The sequence below is a fragment of the Pinus tabuliformis genome, chromosome 2_2 (genome assembly GCF_031772625.1).
Source record: "Pinus tabuliformis cultivar Carrire ecotype Pingquan chromosome 2_2, CPIR1, whole genome shotgun sequence".
Classification (NCBI taxonomy): Eukaryota; Viridiplantae; Streptophyta; class Pinopsida; order Pinales; family Pinaceae; genus Pinus; species Pinus tabuliformis.
The window spans coordinates 599,707,897-599,730,906 of NC_142300.1; the positions used below are offsets into that span (position 1 = coordinate 599,707,897).

The 23,010-nt window shown below is 31.5% G+C and overlaps 1 protein-coding gene across 13 annotated transcripts in view; it reads left to right on the forward strand.

Annotated features, from left to right (window-relative positions):
• Positions 1 to 23,010, forward strand: part of LOC149194083 (uncharacterized) — a 306,574-nt gene that overhangs the window by 107,835 nt on the left and 175,729 nt on the right. For 2 of the 13 annotated variants that reach the window (XM_089405015.1, XM_089405021.1), the window contains exon 5: positions 5,846 to 5,998. The exons of 7 other annotated variants lie outside the window; for them this stretch is intronic. The gene's annotated coding sequence lies outside the window, so the exon portion shown is untranslated. Of the gene's footprint in view, positions 1 to 5,845; positions 6,026 to 23,010 lie in introns of those variants that run through there. 4 more of the 13 variants (XM_089405022.1, XM_089405014.1, XM_089405019.1 and 1 more) reach the window with 4 other exon arrangements.

The window sequence follows — 23,010 nt, forward strand, 5'->3', positions numbered from 1 at the left end:
TTTTCCTCGTTCTTTTTGCACCTGTAAGGCTGATTTTTGTTCACTGGGAGATTTTTCTTGCTCTTTGCTAGCAAATTTCTATTTCTTTTTCAAGATTGATTTGCTTTTGCTTATGATTAAGTCCTTTTCACATACTTGCCTGATTTTATTTATCCATGCTCATTTTTAATACTTACATATTTGGGGTTCATTTCAAGGCCAAACATGCCAATTTTACACCTCTAAATTGCATTCAATTTCTTCACTTTAATCTTGAGTGATCATTGCTTGCTAATGGAGCTTCCAATGTCCATCAATGCTACAATATTTGCAATGGTGTTTTGGGTATTTGGATGCTTGAAGTGTATGCCTTCGAAAAATATTGTTTTGAAATTGCCTATCGCTCCAAACTTTTGCTTATTTTGATTCTCTGTGTAGCTTGTTTTCATGGAAGCATCATCAAAATCCTCTGGGCAAGAATTATGACTGATCTGCCTCCTTAGGAATTTCAATCCTCAAATATATCTAGCTAACATATACGGGACTTGATGTAGATACCCCATGTCCATGTGAAGGAAATTGGTTGTGTATTCTTGGATGTTTTGACCTTGTTTTTTATGAAATTGCCATTTTATTTTCTACTTGTGCTCATGACCTGTTGTGTAGAAATTTCTTCTCATCATGGATTTGAATTTTCCCAATTGGTGATTAGTAGCCATCATTTTTTCTTTGAAGACTTCGCATGGGTGGCCCACCATATTAATGTAACTTAGAGATCTTCAATCTGGTATATGTAATTTTTTTCTTATCTCCATAGTGATGTGCTTATACATCTCCAACATTTTATTTTCTACTTGTGCTCATGACATATTGTGTAGAAATTTCTTCTCATCATGGATTTAAATTTTCCCAATTGGTGATTGGTAGCCATCTTTTTTTCTTTGAAGACTCCACATGGGTGGCCCACCATATTAATGGAACTTAGAGATCTTCGATATGTTATGTAATTTTTTTTCTTATCTCCATAGTGATGTGGTTCTACATCTCCAGTTGTTCAGTGATTTACTCTATTTCTATTTATAAGCATACAACTTAAATTTCAACCATGTTTTAAAGGGTGGATGTTTCTTAAATGTCCTTATTCCCTCGAAATTTTCTCGCTCTGTGTCCTCTTGCCTTTATGGAGGCTCTTCTTCTTCTTTATTTTCCTCTAGGACGTAGGAACATTGGCTTCACTTTTTTTTAAATCATCACCAATTCTTCTATTGACTTGATCAATTTAATTTTCATTCTAAGCAAATTTTCTACACAATTGTCCAATCTTTTGAATCTTGCTTCATAAGTGTTTTCTTCATGATTTGATCTATCATTTCCAATTCGTTGTCTATATATATAGTTTCTCATGAGCACCAACCTTTGATTACATCAAATATCATGAGCATTTATAATAGTAACATACTAGTAGGGGGACCACTGGTGAAATAGCAAACCAAGAGGGGGCACAATAAATATAAATGAATAATGGTAGTGAACCACCACGTTGTTGCATTACCACCACGTTGTTGCATTAATTTACAAAATGGGAGTTAAACTATAAGTGGTGTGAACATGCACTTTATTTTTTTTGTTGGTTCTTGTGAAGCTACACTAGTAAAGTGCAACACAGAGGCTAACTAGGTCAACAAAGGCCAATGGCTATCCTTTGAATTCTTTATCTTGAGGCTACATAGAAGGTCTCTAGACCCTCCATGGTACGAGCCTTAGAAATTTGATCCTCTGAGATTATTAATATAGCGTCACTGTCAATATGGCCTCTAACCAATTACTTAACCTCTTGAGATTGTCAATAAAGAGACACCATCAATATGGCCTTTAACCAATTACCTAGCCAGTAGCTTAGGAAGAGGGTTCCTCAAATAACACCCAAATTCACCTTATAGCTAAGAGCTTTAAGCACCAACGTTGGGGAAAACCTTTGTCAGATATATTTGAAATTTCCAACCTACTTTGAAGATCATATCTTAATGGTAAGACACACATGATAAATCATGAAGTAATGTTTCAATGTTATTAATAAGTCGAACCCTAGAGCAGGAAGAATTCCTAGAGTGAAGGGCCACTCTACTTGATCATAAAAGATGTGCCAAGAAGATTTATAGACGTGCAAGTCATGAAGCAAAAAAAAGAACAAATGTAAAGGCCAATAAATGATTCATAACAACACCACATAAATGTGAAGGGCTATTCTACTCGACCATAAACTTTCTAAATCAAGGTAAGGTCGAATGATGTGCTCTCCATGCCTTGAATTGGACCCAAATTCACCTTGTAGCTTAATAAATATCTAAGAGCTTCAACTGCCACCACGAGGATTTGCACCAAGGGGCACACTAGAGGGTTTCTTGCTTGAAGATTGAGGGTGGCTTTTTAGGTAGAATATTCTCATTGGCTTCCGAAGCAGAACCTTGAAATCTTTTGTAGGTTGGTCACCATTTTTTACAGAATGGAATTGCACTCGTTGAGTTCTTGCAATGTATTTTTTTGTTAGGGCCATTCAAACCCTAGAAATCACATGGGGTCACTTTTTGAAGATTACTTGTAATCTTTGCTTTGGTATGGAATTAGTAGTATGTGATGATTTCATATTATTTTTGAATTGATGGACATGATGTTGTGATGATTTGTTTCTCTGCCATATCATTGTGAATAACACATGCATGACCCATTGTGGTTGGTTTATAATTTTTTTTTTTTTTTGCTTCCTGTGTGGTTCACGACCACCCTTGGTCACTGGGTGGCCGCTATGTCCACGGTTGATTAGACTAGGTTGATTGGCGGGGATCAAACCTTTTGGCCATCACAAACCTGACCCCAAGAACTTTCGGGAATTGACCCTGTGACCTCCCATCTGGCGAGGCCCCGACTTGATCGATTAAGCTAACTCTTGGGGCTAGTGGTTGGTTTATAATTATGTACAAGTTATATTCTTTATTAGCTTGTGATAATTGTTCTATTTTGATCATGAAATGATGTTGATATAATACCTATGATGACATGCTTTGATAACATGCATTGTGTGCCATTTATATATCGATCACAATATGGATATGAGTTGATAACATGTGGTATGTTAGTTACGTTGTTGAGTGGCGATGATTGGGTATATGCTATAACTATGTTCTTATTATTATGGCTCACATTTTCAATGAAAGATCTCATGGGATCTCATATCCATGAAAAGAAGATCCCTTTATCAACAATTAGTAGGGTGACAACTAATTTCATGTATGGACAAGTAACTAAGAGGGGAACAAGTGAAGTAAGTTGGGGTGGAAGTTATAATTGATTACATCAAAGATCATGAGCATATAATAGTAACAAACTAGTAGGGGGGCCACTATTAAATAGTAAAGCCAAGAGGGGCGTGAGTAATTGAGATAGAGATAGCAAGTTGGCGAATTATGTAATTAGGGCAAGTACAATTGATTACATCAAAAATAATGAGCATATAATAGTAACAAACTAGTAGGGGGACCACTATTAAATAGTAAGCCAAGAGGGGCACAATAAATAGAAATGATTAATAGTAGTGAATTTATGTTGTTGCATTAATTCACAAAATGGAAGTTCAACTATAAGTGGTTTGAACATATGCATGATTTTTTTTTTATTCATAGTGAATTAATGCAACTACATGCTAGTGCAAAGGAAGAATTTCTTGTGAAGCTACACTAATAAAGTGCAACAAAGAGGCTAACTAGGCCAACAAAGGCCATTGGCTATGTTTTATCCCATCGAATTCTCTATCTTGAGACCACATAGGTCTCTAGACTCTCCATGGTATGAGCCTTAGAAATTTGGTCCTTTGAGATTGTTAATATAAACGACATCATCATTATGGCCTTTGACCAATTACCTAGCCTCTTGAGGTTGTTAGTAAAGTGACACCATTAGTGCGGCCTTTGACTAATTACCTAGCCTCTAGTTTGGGAAGAGGATTCCTTGAATGTATCCCAAATTCACCTTAGAGGTAGAGATAGCTAAGAGCTTTAACCGCCAGCATTAGGGGCAAGGGGCACCTTATTTAGATATATTGGAGAATTCCGACCTACTTTGAAGAACATATCTTAACGGTAAGACACGATAAGGCATGGAGTAGTCTTTCAACGCTATTGATAAGTCAGACCCTAGAGCAAGAAGAATTCTTAGATTGAAAGGCCACTCTACTTGATCATAAAGGATGTGCCAAACCCTTAAATCATCTCCAAGAAGATTTATAGACGTATATAACCCATGAAGCAGAAAAAGAACAAATGTAAAGGTCGGCAAATGATTCATAACAACACCACATAAATGTGAAGGGCCACTCTACTCGATCAAGGTAAGGTCAAATGACTTGTGCACTCTGTGCCTTGAATTGCACCCAAATTCACCTTATAGCTTAGTAAATATCTAAGAGCTTCAACTCCTACTACTAGGGTTTGGACTAAGGGGGCACAGTAGAGGGTTTCTTGCTTGAATATTGAGGGTGTCTTTTAGTTAGAAATATTCTCACTAGCTTCCTTAGGAAGAAAAACCTTCAAAGCTTTTGTAGGTTTGCCCCCAATTTTCACTAAATGGAATTGCACTTGTTGAGTGCTTCTTGCAACGTATTTTTTTGTTAAGGTCGTTCAAATCCTAGAAATCCCATGGGGTCACTTTATAAAGGATTACTTGTAATCTTTGCTTTGTATGGAAATAGTTGTAATCTTGTCATTGCTTCCAGTGGGCCCCTAACAAATTTAACCCACTTTATGTGGGTGGGTTGCTAGAGAGTGTGTTCTCTTCTCCACTCACTAACTCCTTGATTCATGGCACCAAAAGGACACTGGCTATTTTCGTTGAGGAATGACTAAGGGGTAGTTGTCTTTGGGGTGAGGGTTTTGTTGCACTATACCTTTATTTTTCAAAAACATTTCAGCCTAGACACCACATACTCATTGCCTAGGGAGCTTTGTAGGTAGGAGAGGTTTGGGTGGGCAAGGTGACCTCTTGGTCAACCTAGGTCATAAATGGTCACATATGCGATGGTCCATGATTTGAGAGGGAAAGTAAAATGCGGGATACATAATGTATTGAACTTGTTTGCTTTGACCCAATTACGAACTTTAATGAACACAAATGCCTGGTGGTCTTTAGACACAAATAAACCTTAATGCAAACTCCATATTGAAGTCGAGGGTGGGAAAATCACTTAGAGGGGATGCAATCTACACTAGGGAAAAAAGCCACAACTTCATTGGGAGCCCCTAGAAATCCCACGTATACAAAGGCAAGTTAGGTGGGTAATTTTTTCAATTGAAATGTCAATATTCGAAGGGCCTCGAGCATGATTTCATGCATATGGGTTGAGTGTTGGGTCAAGGAACTAAAATGAGAAGAAATTTAGCCAGAAATCTTTGGTTAGAATGGGTGCAAAGCTCACACACCTTAAATCCAGAGTTAGATCACTAACTTAGGAACAATGGTGACTATGATGTAATGAATAGGAACAATGTTGAAGTAATTAGGTGGATTACAACTTTGAAACAAATTTTTCAAGAGCCTTCAGTAATCTTGTAGATTATTATTTTTTTAGTGTAGATTATCTCTCATATTATCTCACTTTATATTTTTGAGTTTGTTTTTTTATTTTTTTTTAATAAATATATATTTTTTTTAATTCACTTAATTACTGTTTAGGTTCCTTTGATAATTTGTTAAATATTTTAATGGTGTATATAGCTTTGAGTATGATAATTATAATATTTAATGGTGTATATAGTTTCTATTTTAATTATAAAATGGAATAGAAGTTTTAATTTGAATTGGTTGATCTATAATGCAGGAAAATATTATGTTATTACGGAGATGAGGGAAGAAAAATCTATGTTTTATATAAGTTTTTTATATAAGTTTTGATCCCTCAGAAGTTCTAATCAATCAATAATGACTTATGACTTTGAGACTTGTTCTTTGATCCATGAGACTTACAATATGACTCCATCTATATTGTGGTTGTACTTTTGTACTTTTAGTGTAGATTATCTCTCATATTATCTCACTTTATATTTTTGAGTTTGTTTTTTTATTTTTTTTAATAAATCTTTATTTTTTATAATTCATTTAATTACTGTTTAGGTTCCTTTGATAATTTGTTAAATATTTTAATGGTGTATATAGCTTTGGGTATGATAATTATAATATTAAATGGTGTATATAGTTTCCATTTTAATTATAAAATGGAATAGAAGTTTTAATTTGAATTGGTTGATCTATAATGCAGGAAAATATTATGTTATTAAACTATGTTTTATATAAGTTTTTTATATAAGTTTTGATCCCTCAAAAGTTCTAATCAATCAATAATGACTTATGACTTTGAGACTTGTTCTTTGATCCATGAGACTTACAATATGACTCCATCTATATTGTGGTTGTACTTTTGTACTTGAAATTTGAAGTTCGTTGAGGCAAATTTGTTAAAATTAAAAAATTGAATGTGTAATCGTTTTAATTTTAATGACATTGTATTAATCTGGGAATTATATTATTAAAATGATACTAATGTTAGTTTTGATTATAATATAAATGTTTGAAATTTATTTTTACAAATAAACATATTTGATAATATATTAAAAAATCTTGAAATTATATAATAGGTGTACTTTTAATTGATAAAATAAAATAAGTTTGTTTTAATTATGATTATATATGAAATTATGGGATGAAATGTCATGAAATTGGATTTTAGTAAGGACAATGATTGAAATATTTTGATAGGTTTATTTTTAATTAGTAAAATAAAATTAATGAAAAAATATTAAAAATAAATTGTAAATATTAAATAATTAATATGATGATTATATTAAAAATGTATTATTAATTTTTTTGTTTGAAGAATATTTTACGAGAAAATCTAAGGAATGTTTTCCTTGATTTATTAGTTGTAAATTAGAAGAAATTTCATGTTTATTTGAAGAACAACTTCTAATGGTATGAATTATCTACTTAAAAAGGAGAATAAAAACTGGAAAATAAATTAAAATATTGAATTGAATTGAATTTTGTTTATCATGTCAATAATTTGGATCACAGGAATTCTTTTCAAATTTAATGATTTGTGACGTTGAACTACAAATATGGAGTGGGTGCAACAAATAATAATAGACAAAACTTTGAAAATTTGATTTAGGCATGGTTGAGCATTACGTTCAACTAAAATATTATAAAGTTTGATATTAAGTTGGAAATTAACCATATAGAAATATTACAAGTAAATTGTTTGAAAAACAATAAGATAGAATAAAGAGAATTAACCTTTAAAATTGATGGTTATAAAAAGAGAAATTTCAAAAAAAATGTCACTAGAAATCAATATATGTTGAATAATATACATTAATGATAGATTACAAAAATAATTTTAACAATAAATCTCTTGAATTTTATTCATAAATGAAACAATATATTTAAGTAGAAAAGATCACAAGTATATTTAATTTTAAATATAGAGAATTTTATTTTATTTTTTGTATTTTATTTTATTAGTTTTTCTTATGAAGATTTGTTCATAAAGTTGAAATTTTGCTCATGTTGAACAAGATTATTTTTTTTTTTAAATCTAATAGATTAAAAAAATAGTTTTAACAATACATCTATTGAATTTTATTCATAAATGAAACAATATATTTAAGTAGAAAAAATCACATCTATATTTAATTTCAAATATAGAGAATTTTATTTTATTTTTCATATTTTATTTTATTAGTTTTTCTTATAAAGATTAGTTCATAGAGTTGAAATTTTGCTCATGTTGCACAAAATAAAAAAAAAAAAAAAAAAAATCTAAAAATTAAAATTTAAATAATTCGTACAAAAAAATCGAAACGCTCTCGACTCATGTTAGATCCATATTTAAGATGAATTTATGTTGGTTTTCTAGAATTGTTCACTAAAGTAGTTCTTTAATATTTATTTATCTATCAGGTTTGGCACATTATTGTTTATTAAAATTGTTTTTAAATATATTTATTTATCTAGATTTATGAGGTATCTTCCATTAAAGTTGTTCTTCAATATTTATTTATCAATGTTTGGTACAATGTTGTTCATTAAAGTTGTTCTTTATTATTTCTTTTTTTATGTATGTTTGGATCTGTTTTTAAGATGAATTTATACTCGTTTATCTAGATTTATGGTTGGTACATACTATTCATTAAAGTAGTTCTTTAATGCATTATTGTTTATTAAAGTTGTTTTTTAATATATTTATTTATATAGGTTTATGTCATATTTTTATTGAAGTTCTTTAATATTTTTTTTTATTCTATCTATGTTTGGTGCATTATTGTTCAAAGTTGTTTATATATATATATACTTTAGGTTGTTGTTCATTGAAATTATTCATTAAAATTGTTCTTTAATATATATATATATATATATAGTTTTTATTTTTATTTTTTATTTATTTTTTTATCTAGGTTTATGGTTCTATATATTATTCATTAAAGTTGTTCTTTAATATTTATTTATCCAAGTTTATGTTTAAAACATTATTGTTCATTAAAATTGTTTATTAATATTTATTGAAGTAGGTTTATTGCACATATTGTTCATTAAAGTTGTATTTTCATTTGTATTAAAAATAAAAAAGCTTCTCTTTGCTTCGAGATATTAAACATCTCTACTACCAAGAAGTTGGAAGCTAATTTGCCCCAAAAAGTATGCATTGTTGATATGGGGTTGTTAACATATCAACATGCCAAAATAATTTTATTATATTGATTTATGAGATGAATGTGATTTTTTTAATATATTGTTAAAATGGTTGAAAATAATAATCTTATTAATTTGGTGGTTAGAGAAAGTGTGAATTTTTTTAATATATTGATTTGAAAATAAAATATGTTAACCATATATATATTTTTTTAATTTATTAAAAACTTATTATAGGTATTATTTCGATTATTTTATAAATTTTATTAGAAGTTTGTTATATTATTATTCATATCAAGTTTTTATGTTTGTGATATTTATTAAAAAAATTAAAATAATATAACATCCATATGGAAGTAAGAAAAATAAATCAAAAAAATATATAAAAGATAAAAAAAAATAAGTGAGAAAATAATATTTATAAAATTAGATATATAAATATATTTTTATTTAATATATTTTAAATAAATAAATACTTCAACAATATAACCTAAAGAACAATCTCATTCAAAAAACATACATTCATAAAAATATATATGCATATAAATAAACAACTACTACTATAACCAATCTTAAAACTTCATATAATTAATCTATAATAATTTAATATAAATACACACTACTTATATTATTATATAGTAACAATAATAACTACAATAATAAAATACAAAAAATAAACATGCACTAATAAAATATAAAGCTAATAAATATACATATCTAAATTTAATCTATAACAAATAAAGAAACATTATTGGAGTCACATACATACACAATTTCAAAACACACATGCATCTATGTCCAAACCACCAACATGCATATACAAATAATTTCAAATACTCAAAGCAACATACAATTTGAAATAAGAAAAACTCAAATTAACAAATGTAATACAACTTCAACTCAGAATACAAGCATTATGAAAACCACCTACAAATTTTCAAAGCATGAAGTGAAAATCATTTCAAAGAATTGCAGCTACTCAACACAACATACAATTTCAAATTAACAAACATAATACACTTTCAACTTAAAATATAAACATTATGAAGAATTCAATTAAATAAATAAGCACATCATACAATTTCACATTAGAATACAAATTTAATCTATCAAACAAACAAATTAACAAACAGAATACAATTTCAACTTAGAATACAAACATTATGAAAACCACATATACACAAGATGCATATGCAAATTCAATTAAATAAACAAACACATCATACAATTTTAGATAAACATACAAATTCAATTTACCAAAACAATTTATATACAAATTTTCAAAGTACATCTACAAACATGAAGTAAAAATCATTTCAAAGGATTGCAGCTACTCAACACAACATACAATTTCAAATTAACAAACATGATACAATTTCAACTTAGAATACAAACATTATGAAAAATTCAGTTAAATAAATAAACACATCATACAATTTCAAATTAGAATACAAATTGAATCTATCAAACAAACAAGCATTTCCAAACAATCATACATACATTTTTAAATAATAAGAAAAATTCAAATTAACAAACACAATATAATTTCAACTTAGAATATAAATATTAGGAAAACCACCTATACACACATACATATGCAAATTCAGTTAAATAAATAAACACAACATACAATTTCAGATCAACATACAAATCCAATTTGTCAAACAAAGACACATTGCAAAAACAACTTACATACAAATTTTCAAAGCACACTTACAAATATAAAGCAAACATCATTTCAAATAATTTGAACTACTCAACACAACATACAAATCCAATTTATCAAACAAACACACATTTCCAAAACACCTTACATACAAATTTTCAAAACACGCCTACAAATATAAAACAAACATCATTTCAAATAATATGAACTACTCAACACAACATACAATTTCAAATAAGAAAATTCAAACTAACAAACATAATACAATTTCATATCAACATATAAATTCAATTTATCAAACAAACAAACATTGCGAGGACAACTTACATGCAAATTTCAACTTGGAATACAAATATTATGAAAACCACCTACACACACATACATATGCAAATTCAGTTAAATAAATAAACACATCATACAATTTCAGATCAATGGTCAAACAAGCAAACATTGCGAAAACAACTTACACACAATTTTTCAAAGCACACATACAAATATAAAGCAAACATCATTTCAAATAATTTCAACTACTCAACACAACCTACAATTTCAAATAAGAAAAGATCAAATTAACAAACATAATACAATTTTAACTTGGAATACAAACATTATGAAAACCACCTATATACACACATACATATGCAAATTCAATTAGCTAAATAAACACATCATTTTAACTTGAAATACAAACATTATGAAAACCACCTATATACACAAATACATACACAAATTCAATTAGCTAAATAAAGACATCATACAATTTCCGATCAACATACAAATTCATTTTATCAAACAAACAAACATTGCAAAAACAACTTACCTACAAATTTTCAAAGCACACACAAATATAAAGCAAACATCATTTCAAATAGTTTCAACTACTCAACACAACCTACAATTTCAAATAAGAAAAACTCAAATTAACAAACATAAATACAATTTCAACTTAGAATACAAACATTATGAAAACCACCTATATAAATATACATATGCACATTCAATTAGCTAAATAAAGACATCATACAATTTCAGGTCAACCTACAAATTTAACCTACCAATCAACCTAATATATAATATATAATTATTTAATTTAATTTAATTAATATACAATATAATTATAAAAAAAAGGAAAATAGAAAAGAAATAAAGTTAAGATAACCAAAATAATAATAATAATAAAAATAAAAATAAATAAAACTAATAAAAATAAAAATAGAATTTAAATTGCAAAAGAGAAAAAGAAAAAACTAAAATAATATAAATAGTTTGCTTATGAAATTATTCAGTGTTTTTATTTTATTTGCGAAATTATTGTGTGTATATAAAATTTCTCTAACCCCTTTTTTAATGCACTGAAATATAAAATTAAATAATTCAAATATAATTAATGATGATATGAAACAGCAAATGTGTATCCCTGAAATGTATTTTGGTATGTGTAAATTTAATAAAAAATAAAAATGAAAACAAATCCCATGGAAACAATAAATACTACACAACTCTAAGGAGAATGGGGCCCCATCCTCCCTAAAGCATATGGGAGGTCACTGTATAGCTACGTTCATATTTTTTTGAATAAACATATAATTATGAACTATTCCTAGATGTCATTCTTGAAGTAGACCTGCAAAACCAAAAAGTTTTCAATTTGTAAGAATAATTCTTATTTTCTACATATAATGAAAATATGGAATTTTGTGCAGTAAATTTTAAAATTAATTTTTAAAAATCTTTTATAAAAACATATTATTGGTTAAATTGAATCGAGAGCCCGGAGATTTTAATGTGAATTAAGAGCATGGGAGCGATATTGAAATTCATTAAAAAAAAGAGTTCAAGGATAGTCATGATCTGGGATCCTGAAAGGGTTTCTTTGCGGGGAAGATGATGTTCTAGTCAAATTAAAAAAAATTGGAGATATGCCAGTAAATTAAATTAATCCCTATGCATGAAGCAAACATAGAAGGAAGCCGAGGAAGGATTTTCCATAATCCCTATGCATGAAGCAAACATAGAAGGAAGCAGAGGAAGAAGGATTTTCCATATGCAGATTGAGTTCCCGATTTGGAAGCAATGTGACTCAAAGTTATTGTTAAAAAAATATTATATATATAATCACTGTAAAAACATAATTAAAAAAATAAAAGTAAAAATAATGAAGCAAAAGCCAGGAGTTTTTTAAAGTGAAAAATTAAGAGCCGGGGAGCACTGAGTAGGATTTGGTGATTTTCTTTGTTTTAATCAAATTGAAGCTCATTAAAAAAAAAAAAGAGTTCAAAGAGTCAAGATCTGGAAGCCTAAAGGGTTAAGATTTACTTATTTTCTTTGCAGGGAGGATGTTTGGGTGATTTTCAACTTAACCAACATTCCCTAACCAACAATTTCCAAATTTGTGTAGTTTCTTAATTGTGAAACTTATCCTATCAAACACTGATTTCAATTTTAATTATAATAAAATAAATAAGATTATAAAAGTGACTGTACAGTGGCGTTAAGAAATGCTAGAAAATTTAATTTAATTCCAGGAGAGTTGATCTATCAATCATTTGAGAGAGAGGAAGCCAGCGCATACCTGGAGCTGGAGTTGAGACTCGTTGTGGCTTTTTTCTGGGAAGAGCTCCACGGATAGAACTCTGTTTTTTTCTGGGGAAGAGCTCCATGGACAGAACTCTTTGTGTTTTTCTGGGGAAGAGCTCCATGGACAGAACTCTATTTGTTTCTGGGGAAGAACTCCATGGACAGAGCTATATGACAGAAGATCAAAGAATTTTGTTTAATAAAAGAATTATAGCACAACGTAAGTCTCAGTATAGTATAAGAGATTGATTTTCATAGAAAAAACACAACAATTAGAGGCAATTTTCTAATACCTGAGGCCCTGAACCAAAAATTTCTGATGAGCAATTTGAATACAGGAAAGTGTGAACGATTATAATATTGTTATGAGTCGTTCTCACCTGTAAACAACAAATAGGAATCAGATTTCTTAAGCAATTGCTTTTTTGAGGTTAATAATCAATGAGACAAACATGGGGGGGGCAGTCAGGATTTGAACATCCTAATTTTCCATGGGTGCCCTAGATTACAAATTAAAATCACACAAAATTTACACACATGGGGGGCAGTCAGGATTTGAACATCCTAATTTTCCATGGGTGCCCTAGATTACAAATTAAAATCACACAAAATTTACACACAGCAGGAGAGCCACATTATTGAGCCACTTATCTGAATTTGTACATTTCCCTAAAAAGAGAAGGTTGGAGAATAGGTTAATAAAAAATAAACAGTGTAGTTATACCAAAGATTCGAAGCAAAACAATGAAAAAATTATAAAAAATGATATATTTTTACCTGAAACCAAAAACCTTGCGGAGAGGCTCTCCCTAAAATGAAATGAGATGATCCAAATGGAGGCTTGCCTGAGGCCTCTTCCTCCTCTGTCACATAGACCCACATGACTCAGACTCAAACACCAGACCACACACAGACATGACATGACTCAGACTTAAACTCAAACTCGGACTCAGACTCAGACTCAAACTCAGACTCATACTTAGACTCCCAATCCCCACAGATGGACAAAGCGAGCAGGCGATGGACAGAGGAGGAAGAGAATGTTAAATTTGGGAGGGTAGATGTATATATACCCACTTCCTTTCAACGCATATAAATTCTGCCACACTGTATTTTCCTACAGCCTCCAGATCCGAGCAATACGGACACTGACATGCCTTTCCCTGCTCGAACAGTTCCCATTCCTGTCTTAGCAGAGTATCTGAACTCGCTAAAGAAAAGTTTGCTACCAAAAGAAGAAGCATTTGATTTAAAAGCTTCCATTCATTCATCCATCAAAATTTGCTAGGAGCCGCAAAATGCTTTGTCACCACTGCAATAATCAGCAAACACAGAATGAGACTAACTCTTGAAGCATGGGTTCTCAGAAATCTCCAACCCAAATTTTACATATGACCACACAAAAAATCTGAGGGGCTATTGGAACCACACATTAACTAAGTGAGTTCTCTCACTCTCAAGATTCTAGATTAATTGAACAGGGTTTTTGGATGTGCAAAAATGAAAAAGAATCATTGGCCTGAAGCTATAATCAATTTTCCATGTGATTCTCCAAACTTTAAATCAATCTCTAACAGAAAACCCATGGTATGATAATTATAACAGACCTGTACATGTAGATGTCCTTCCCATGGCCTAACTGCCGTTTGCAGAGATAGAAAGCGCTGAGAAAATTGGTAACAGGAAACACTGCAACATTTGAATTTCTCCCGGGTGGCGATGCAACATCCCGCATTTGGCTTTGATGTTGTTTTTGAACAGGGTATTGCACAGTTTCACGTTCCATACCGGAATGGGTATAGATGTGTTTTGTGCTCAATTTTGGACCGTGGGATGTAACACAAGTATAGCTCTCTGAATGCTCCATTCCACTCTGATAGCTCGGCATTGCAACTACAAAAGGAGAACCAATTAGTATTGTTTCACTTTGCTTCCTAATTAAGAGAACCCAATTGGGGATCTAACCTGTTTTCCTCATGCCAATGATTGATCCAACTCTGTAATCTTGTTGAATTTTCAGTCAGTGCTACAAACTCTTTCTCCACTGCTAATACAGCAGGAGCCCATCTCTGAGAATTCCTAATCAATGGCACACAGGAACCCTTCCTATAAGGGGAGGCCAATGAGTTGCACAGTTTCACGTTCCATACCGGAATGGGTATAGATGTGTTTTGTGCTCAATTTTGGACCGTGGGATGTAACACAAGTATAGCTCTCTGAATGTTCCATTCCACTCTGATAGCTCGGCATTGCAACTACAAAAGGAGAACCAATCAGTATTGTTTCATTTTGCTTCCTAATTAAGAGAACCCAATTGGGGATCTAACCTGTTTTCCTCATGCCAATGAGTGATCCAACTCTGTAATCTTGTTGAATTTTCAGTCAGTGCTACAAACTCTTTCTCCACTGCTAATACAACAGGAGCCCATCTCTGAGAATTCCTAATCAATGGCACACAGGAACCCTTCCTAGAAGGGGAGGCCAATGAGTTGCTGATCCTAAGAATCTTGCTGAATCTTGAAATGCCCAAATGTAGTCACTGTGCTGTAAGCGACACCCAGAGTCCCAAGTATACATCCGCAAATACCTAAAATCATTCATGCTACAGAGGAGGCAGAAAATGCTAAATTTGGGAGGCTAGATGTATATATACCCACTTCCTTTCAACGGATAGAAATTTTGTTACACATGAGCGCCAACAAACCATTGAAGCATCCGAAGTCAAAGGCTAGATACTTCAAAGGGTTTACGTCGGCAGACTCGGCACTATGGAAAACACATTGGATCCTGCTTTCTTGAATCCCAACGGTTCACCACCTCAAATGGTTACATCAGATCTATGGGAAAAGCACCGGAGCCTGCTTTTTTCAATTTACGATTCACCATTTCAGCAGCAAAAAGCATTTTTATTGTGCTACTTCTTTCTTATTTTTGGAGCCTGTATTTTTGTGCTACTTCTTTCTTATTTTTGGAGCCTGTATTTTTGTGCTACTTCTTTCTTATTTTTTTATCTAACTTTTTCAGATTTCAAATCCTGGTACTAAGTAGTGTAGATTCATCAGATAAGTAATTTTTTATTTTATTTTATTGGTTAAAGTTATGGAAATTTTATTTTTTCTAAATTTGCAAAATAATTTATATTAATAATTTATCTAATAAATTAATAGAATGATAAATATTTTACTGGTTTCCAACATTATTTTTTTATATATATGTATTGTTTTCTTTTAGTGTAAAAGGATATGTAAATTGTTAACTAATAAGATAGCAAAGATTGCAATGAAGGGTGAATCCTTGAACTTTACATAAAATACTTTTGTGTAGATAGACAATTGAGGTTATAGGAGTCAAGGCACAAATGTATGTATCCCTATGAATCTTATCAACTCCAAGTTAACTTTCTTCATCATTATCTCATGTGACCAATTTTGTTGTTGTTACAGTAACATAAGTTCACTTCAAAGTCTTGAGATTGCTACTACCTCGTCTAACTAGAGCACCTTGTAAATATAAATTGATATAAACAAGCTGGATGTGGCAGACCTTGACATACATCAAAATCAGAAGACTATTCGATGTTGCAAGCAAAAAAACCAATGAGTCACGATAACTAGTGGCCATAATCTCCAAGCATCCATGCTCGTTGGTCACGACTCTCATCCTCCAATCTAATAGAATTCTCGTACTGAGTCCATCTGTACCTCCCTATACGACCTGCAATATTCAAAAGACGTTGAACCTTATGCAGTCTTCGTGCCATGATCAATGAAGTGACAGGAGCACATGCAATGTGCAAGTATTGTGGGAGCCATGACCCCCTTTCGTACGAGCTAACATCATATCAAGGTGAGGGGGAATGGGTGGGGGTATGTCGCTCCTGGGCACCCTTTGTAGGGGATATTTAAATGATATATGTTGTTTCAAATTCTAAAGGTTATTTTCTTCCAACCTACCCATAGGCATTCTCCCATTTACGAAGATGGTCATAAATTTCCAAGTACACATCCTCTTTCTCTAAAGTATTGGTTTTCTATTGAGGTATTGTATGATTTGCATTTATGTGTCTTCTAAAATTAGGTCTGAAATTTGAATACTCACTGTTTTCTCATAGTGAATTTTGGCATAAAGTTATAATACTTAAATGTTTATGTCTATCTATTAATGTCCTTTGAAACCTATTTAGTCATGTCACCTTTCTCATAATCAAAAACTAAAGTAGTTCTTGATCTTTACATTCTTCTTCTTCAACATGTATATTGCAACATACCCACCAACCTGCGACTGGCATAGGGGCAATGTGCTCATCAACACCACATTGCTCCTAACTATGAGCCTCACCTTGTGGTTCAAAATGTTAAGAATAATAGTGGTTTAGCTCACATTTTCTCACTTTTAATATATTTTTCTAGGGATAAAAAAATGGACAATGCATATAGCAATCATCATCATATACTTCAACAAAAATATATGAAGCAAAGTTATCATCAATGCACCATTAAATCCACTCATTCATTATTATCATGCATTTGAAAATCATCTTCAATAAAAAATAGTTGGTACATTTCCATCATCACATATATACATCTTGCTCATGAAGGACACACATGTCACAATCTAGAACTCTGGTGGGGAGGACAACATTTTATCCTTACAAACACTCTCACTAGATCCAATTGATTCATTTTTCCTATTATGTCAATGCTTAAAGTTATTTTCCTTTTAATGGCATGTGATTGTTGGTTTTGTTCTAAACATTTCTTGAGCTTAAACATATTATTATCTTCAATTAACAAGGAAACATTGTTGTATGTTTTCCCCGTGAGCTCACTTTATGCTACTAAAACTCGATATTGCTCACTCTTGGATGGTTGCCTCTAAATCCAACACTATAGTTGTTTTGAGTTTTACAACTTCTATCTATGATGGATATTATGTAGGGACCTTAGTTGATCATCTAGGTTGTTTTCCATAAGTCTTAGAGTTCGTCTCACACAAATTGACAAGGTAATAAATAATGGTACGTGGACTTTGAGAAATAGGTGTTAACTTGTTAAGGCCCTTTTGACATTTAGTTCTCTATCCCCTCCATTGCTAAAACTTCATTATGGTACTAGTTGAGAAAACTAAATAAGGGAGAATCAACAATCTTGAATTCTAATAAGGTTTTTACTTATACCAACAAGTCATTTAAGAATGATTTCAATGTCCATTGGTTTTCCTCCATTAAACTTTATCCTAATTTGAGCCTGAGCTCACCTAGATTTGTTTTTCTACTCACTAACTAAAGGCTTTGTGAAATCCAAATTTTACTACAATTCCATTTCTTAAGTAAGTTAACATTACCATTATGAATTAGCACACGATACTTTGTTGCTTGAGGTCTAATAAGAAAAGAAAATTAGAAGGTTTTATTTTTTATATTTTATTTTATGGGTATGATAAATGAGATTTTTTGACCTTTGTTTAGAAAAATACAGGTTGCTTATGTAAATGGAATACTTTTACCTATAAATTGTTTAGTGTCTTTTATATTGGATATGACCCCAACAACTACTTTAAAAATATAGCGCTAAATTTATAGAAATCCAGAATGCTATTTTTGAAACTTGAAGAAACAAGGTATACTATTTCAACGTCTCTAAAAAAAATCAAAACATAGAGAAAAACTAGCAAAAATGGAAATATAAGTAAATATTAGAAGATTAGAACAATTCAAAACATGAGCACACAACCAAAAATGTTGTATTGAATTTTCAGTTATTAGAGATTTTAACGAAGATGTGAGTATATCAAGATAAGTACATCAAGACATTAAGGGTCTAGATGATGATGATGGAGATCATCATCCGTTTAATACCACACATTATGCTCACATTAAGTTTGATTTTGAGGATACCAAGAACTGCCACTGCTAATGAACCTAATTTTGAGTCATGATTTACCATTATTTCATCCATATAAGTATCTTTAAGATATACATTTTTTTTACTCTGGAAGCTTTCTTGCGTAGCTATCTTTATTTTGATACGTATGGAAAAATTTCCAATGGAACTAGACTAGATCTTCTATCTTCATGGAGTTGAAACGATCATGCTTTCCTAGTTTGACATAGTTGTATGTGCTCTATTTTTTCTTACATGCCAATGAAATTGGTATCCATCTTAAAATATAAGACTTAGTAACCTTAAAATGATGAAGTAAAATCCATAAAATTTGGAATGTGTTTCAACCATTTCGTATTTTCTTTGTTTATTCTAAAAATTGTATCCATCTTAAAACATATGACTTAATCAAACATTGAATCAGATAGAAAAATTAAAACTAATTAAACATCAAATAAGCCATGTTTAATGAACTAATGCACATGCAATGATGGAGGGTTCGATAGCAACAACAATGATGGAGTTTTAATCCAATAAACAATTCAACTGATTGGATAAATAGGTGCATGTAATAAGCAAAGCATATGTGGATAACTAAGGAATCATAGAAAAATAGTTGAGCTAAATAAATATCTGGGTTAATATATTAATGAAGTCGAAATCTAGATGCGTTAAACTAATAAATTAATGGGTTAACCATGACGGACACATCAAGACTAAACAAAACTAATGTGAGAGCCAAAGCTATCCATACCCTCCACATACTATGGACAATAGTTTGGACCGTCCTAGATAAGTGTAGAAGTTACCATTAGCTCCAGTTTATTGTTTTCCCTCCTCCCTAATCCTAATAAGAATGTTATTTTCTCATTTTTTATTAGAGGGAGGGCTTGACCAATGTCACTCTACCATAGGTTATCTCTTGAAAATTCATTAAATTATGCCATGTTTTTTCCAAGGGCCCTAATTAGGGAAACTAGAACTCAGGGGCCTTCATTTTCTTCCTTATTGTTTCGTCTGGAAATTAAACCTTTAATTGATTGGTATGGAAAAATGTTTTCTTTTTGATCCATTGAATTTTTGGCTAGCCAAATTGCCCATATGATGTGAAGGAGGAGTCTTTGAGCTCTATCGTCACTTTTTTTTTCTTGTTCAAGCAATTTTTTGAACGCTACACCTCCAACCTCTAACCATCCCAAATAGCCTCATAGACCATTAACCTAGTTGCATAACTCTATATTTCCCTAAGTATGAGAAATTCATGAATGGACGAGGGATTGTTTCTACACCCTCCACATACCTTGGACAATAGTTGGGACCCTACTAGCCTTTGCACTACAATTCATACCAAGTTAGTATTTTGTTATTGAGTGCTAACCATGAAAAGGGTATGACCTTTGATGGTGCCTAGAACCTCCAAATTGAAACCTACCAAGGATTATGATGGTTTTCCATAATGGAGTACTATGAGTGATAGCCAAAATTCACTAAGTATGCAGCCCATATGAGATACACGCTCTACCAAAGTGTATCCTCCTCCTCCACCAACCTAATCCCAACATTGATTAATTGGATCGTAAATATATGCCATTAAATAGCCACCCCCCTCAAAGATCTTGAGATTTGTTGAATAAATGAGGTTTATCCATTGATAAGTGGGCTAATGATGAAACCAAATTTGCTAAGATATGGTAGTCTTGAAAAAACAACAAATATTTAAACTCCCTTGGCATATCAAAGTCCCGCTCCTTCCCAAGTCCTTGATCCCTACCTGAATGAACGATTGTGAAATTCCCACACACTAAAATATGCATATTCTAATCACAACAAAATACTCTAGCAAGGATTTCTAAAATGAAGAGATCCATTTGTGTAATTTATTATCCATTCTAATTCATCACTCCATATGCATTAAATTTATTATCTTGGTCAATATTTCTTACTAGAGATCTCTCTTTATGATGAGTTTGAATCCCCCATTTTGTGTGATTTGTTAGGCATTTTAACCCACTTATATAGATGAATTTTATTTTATGGATTTATTTAAAATAGTATAGCCAAATGCCTCACTTGAATAGGAGTTTGCAATGCCCCTTTTTGTGATTTGTTACGTTCTCTGATCCATTCTCAAGTTTATGCATTTCTTGATCAATATTTTTTGTCAGATATATCTCTCAATAATGAGTTTCAATTCCTCCTTTCCAACCAAGGCCTTTTAGAAAAGTGATATGTGATTTATACCCCAACAATGTTGTTTCGTGCACTATTTCTGATAGGCGCTCCCAATTAACCAATGGAATTCCCCTTCACGCCTTGTTTCCTTCCAATGATAAGAGAATCATTCCTTCCTAATTCTATTTATACTCTAATTGGGCATGCATGCTAGTGAGAGACAAAATACATGGATGGAGAAGAGGATGCTTTTCATGAGTTCGACCCTATTATCCATCGAGATCCATTTATGTACATAACAATTGACCATCTTGATGTTGTCTATGAACCAAAAGTTACAACTACAACTTGAATCTATATGTTTGAGGGCTTCAATAGGTAATCGAAATAACCATGTTCTTCCTCAAAAGGAGCCAAGGAAAAGGGGAGAAACTTTGAAACCATGTTCTTGTGGTGTTTTGATACCATTCAATACCAAACAAATGACTTATCTCAATTCACATCCATTTTAATGGCTCTAGAGAAGATATAATATCACTAGTTACAAACTTTGGCTTCTCTAGTGGCTGCATTATTGAATAGTAGAAGGATCTCAAAATAGCCATGATAATTCTCATGTTTGTAGATATCTGTGGGGATGATCTTGAGTCTGTGATGTCAAAAATTTCTCCCCAATAGACATTTTTAGTTGTCGATGTTTCGAGTCTAAACCCAGACCCATCGTTAGGACAAAGGTCACAACTAAAAATGTCTACTATGGAGAAATTTCAGACATCACAGACTCAATTCTCATGTCCTATGGCATTTGAAGATTTAGCTTATGATCTTTGGTTCAATTATGTGGTTGTAGATGTCGTATCATGCACATGAACTTCTAAGAATCTAATTGTAGGTAACCATGGAGAAACCCTACAAACTACTAGAAAAGACACAATATGTCATTTGATTTGGTGATAGTATGTGTTTGTTCGCAAAGCCATTGCATCTTCCTTTTGGTGTAGATGACATAGTTTCTTTCCCTAAGTGGTTCAACTAAGCATTACTTGAAAGAGTTACTTCTGTGAATCATCTAGGTGGTACCTACTAGGGTCACTTCTTTGAATTGATCATGCATGTCGTATTAGTCATGCATCCTTTAGTTGGCCCCCACACAACTACAAAAATCTTACTCATTTTGTTACCACTTGGAATCTTGCTTGACATTATTTCAATTATAGATAGGGGTTTCAACACTTAAAAATTGTGATTTTTATCCAAGCATACCTTTGGCCTCTAAGATATCAATATAGGTAATTCAACTCTAAGCTGTGCAAATTTCAGGTTCAGAGTTTGTTGAACCAATTTTTGTTGATTTCACTCAAGTTCTCTTAGATGAAACTTTTAGTCACGTAGCTTAATTATTAGCACACTGGTGGTTTTGATAATTTATGGAGATTGATGCACACCCACATTTTTCTCTTAACAAGAAAAAATTAGGTTTACATCCAAGAAATTACATGTTACAAAAGTAAACATCTTATCGATTTAGCCAAAGCATTAAGAACGTACCATTCAAGGTTGGTATTGAACCAAGATAATATCATTACATAATCTCTACAACAATCAGTCCTCTCATGTAACTACCCGTTTTTAGAGATAAATTTATTTCAATAACATATAATATCTTCTCAAATGGACATGCATAATCATCTAAGGTATGATAGCCTTGTACTAACTCTATCAACACACAACATTCTACTGGTTGTCAACATCATGCTAAAAAAACTTCTACTTGTTAAATTGACTTAACTTTCATGTACGATAAGCATTCATCACACTATCAACACATAACATTCTAATCAATATGATGAATTGAAAATTTTATGCCACAGTAAAATTCATTGCATTAAGTAATTTATTTTGTTCTAGGGCCAATACAACTCCCAAATTACTATGATGAGCTTTGAATATGGAAAATGAGGTTTTGGAACAATGACTTGGAACATTGACCCAAGGATGTCT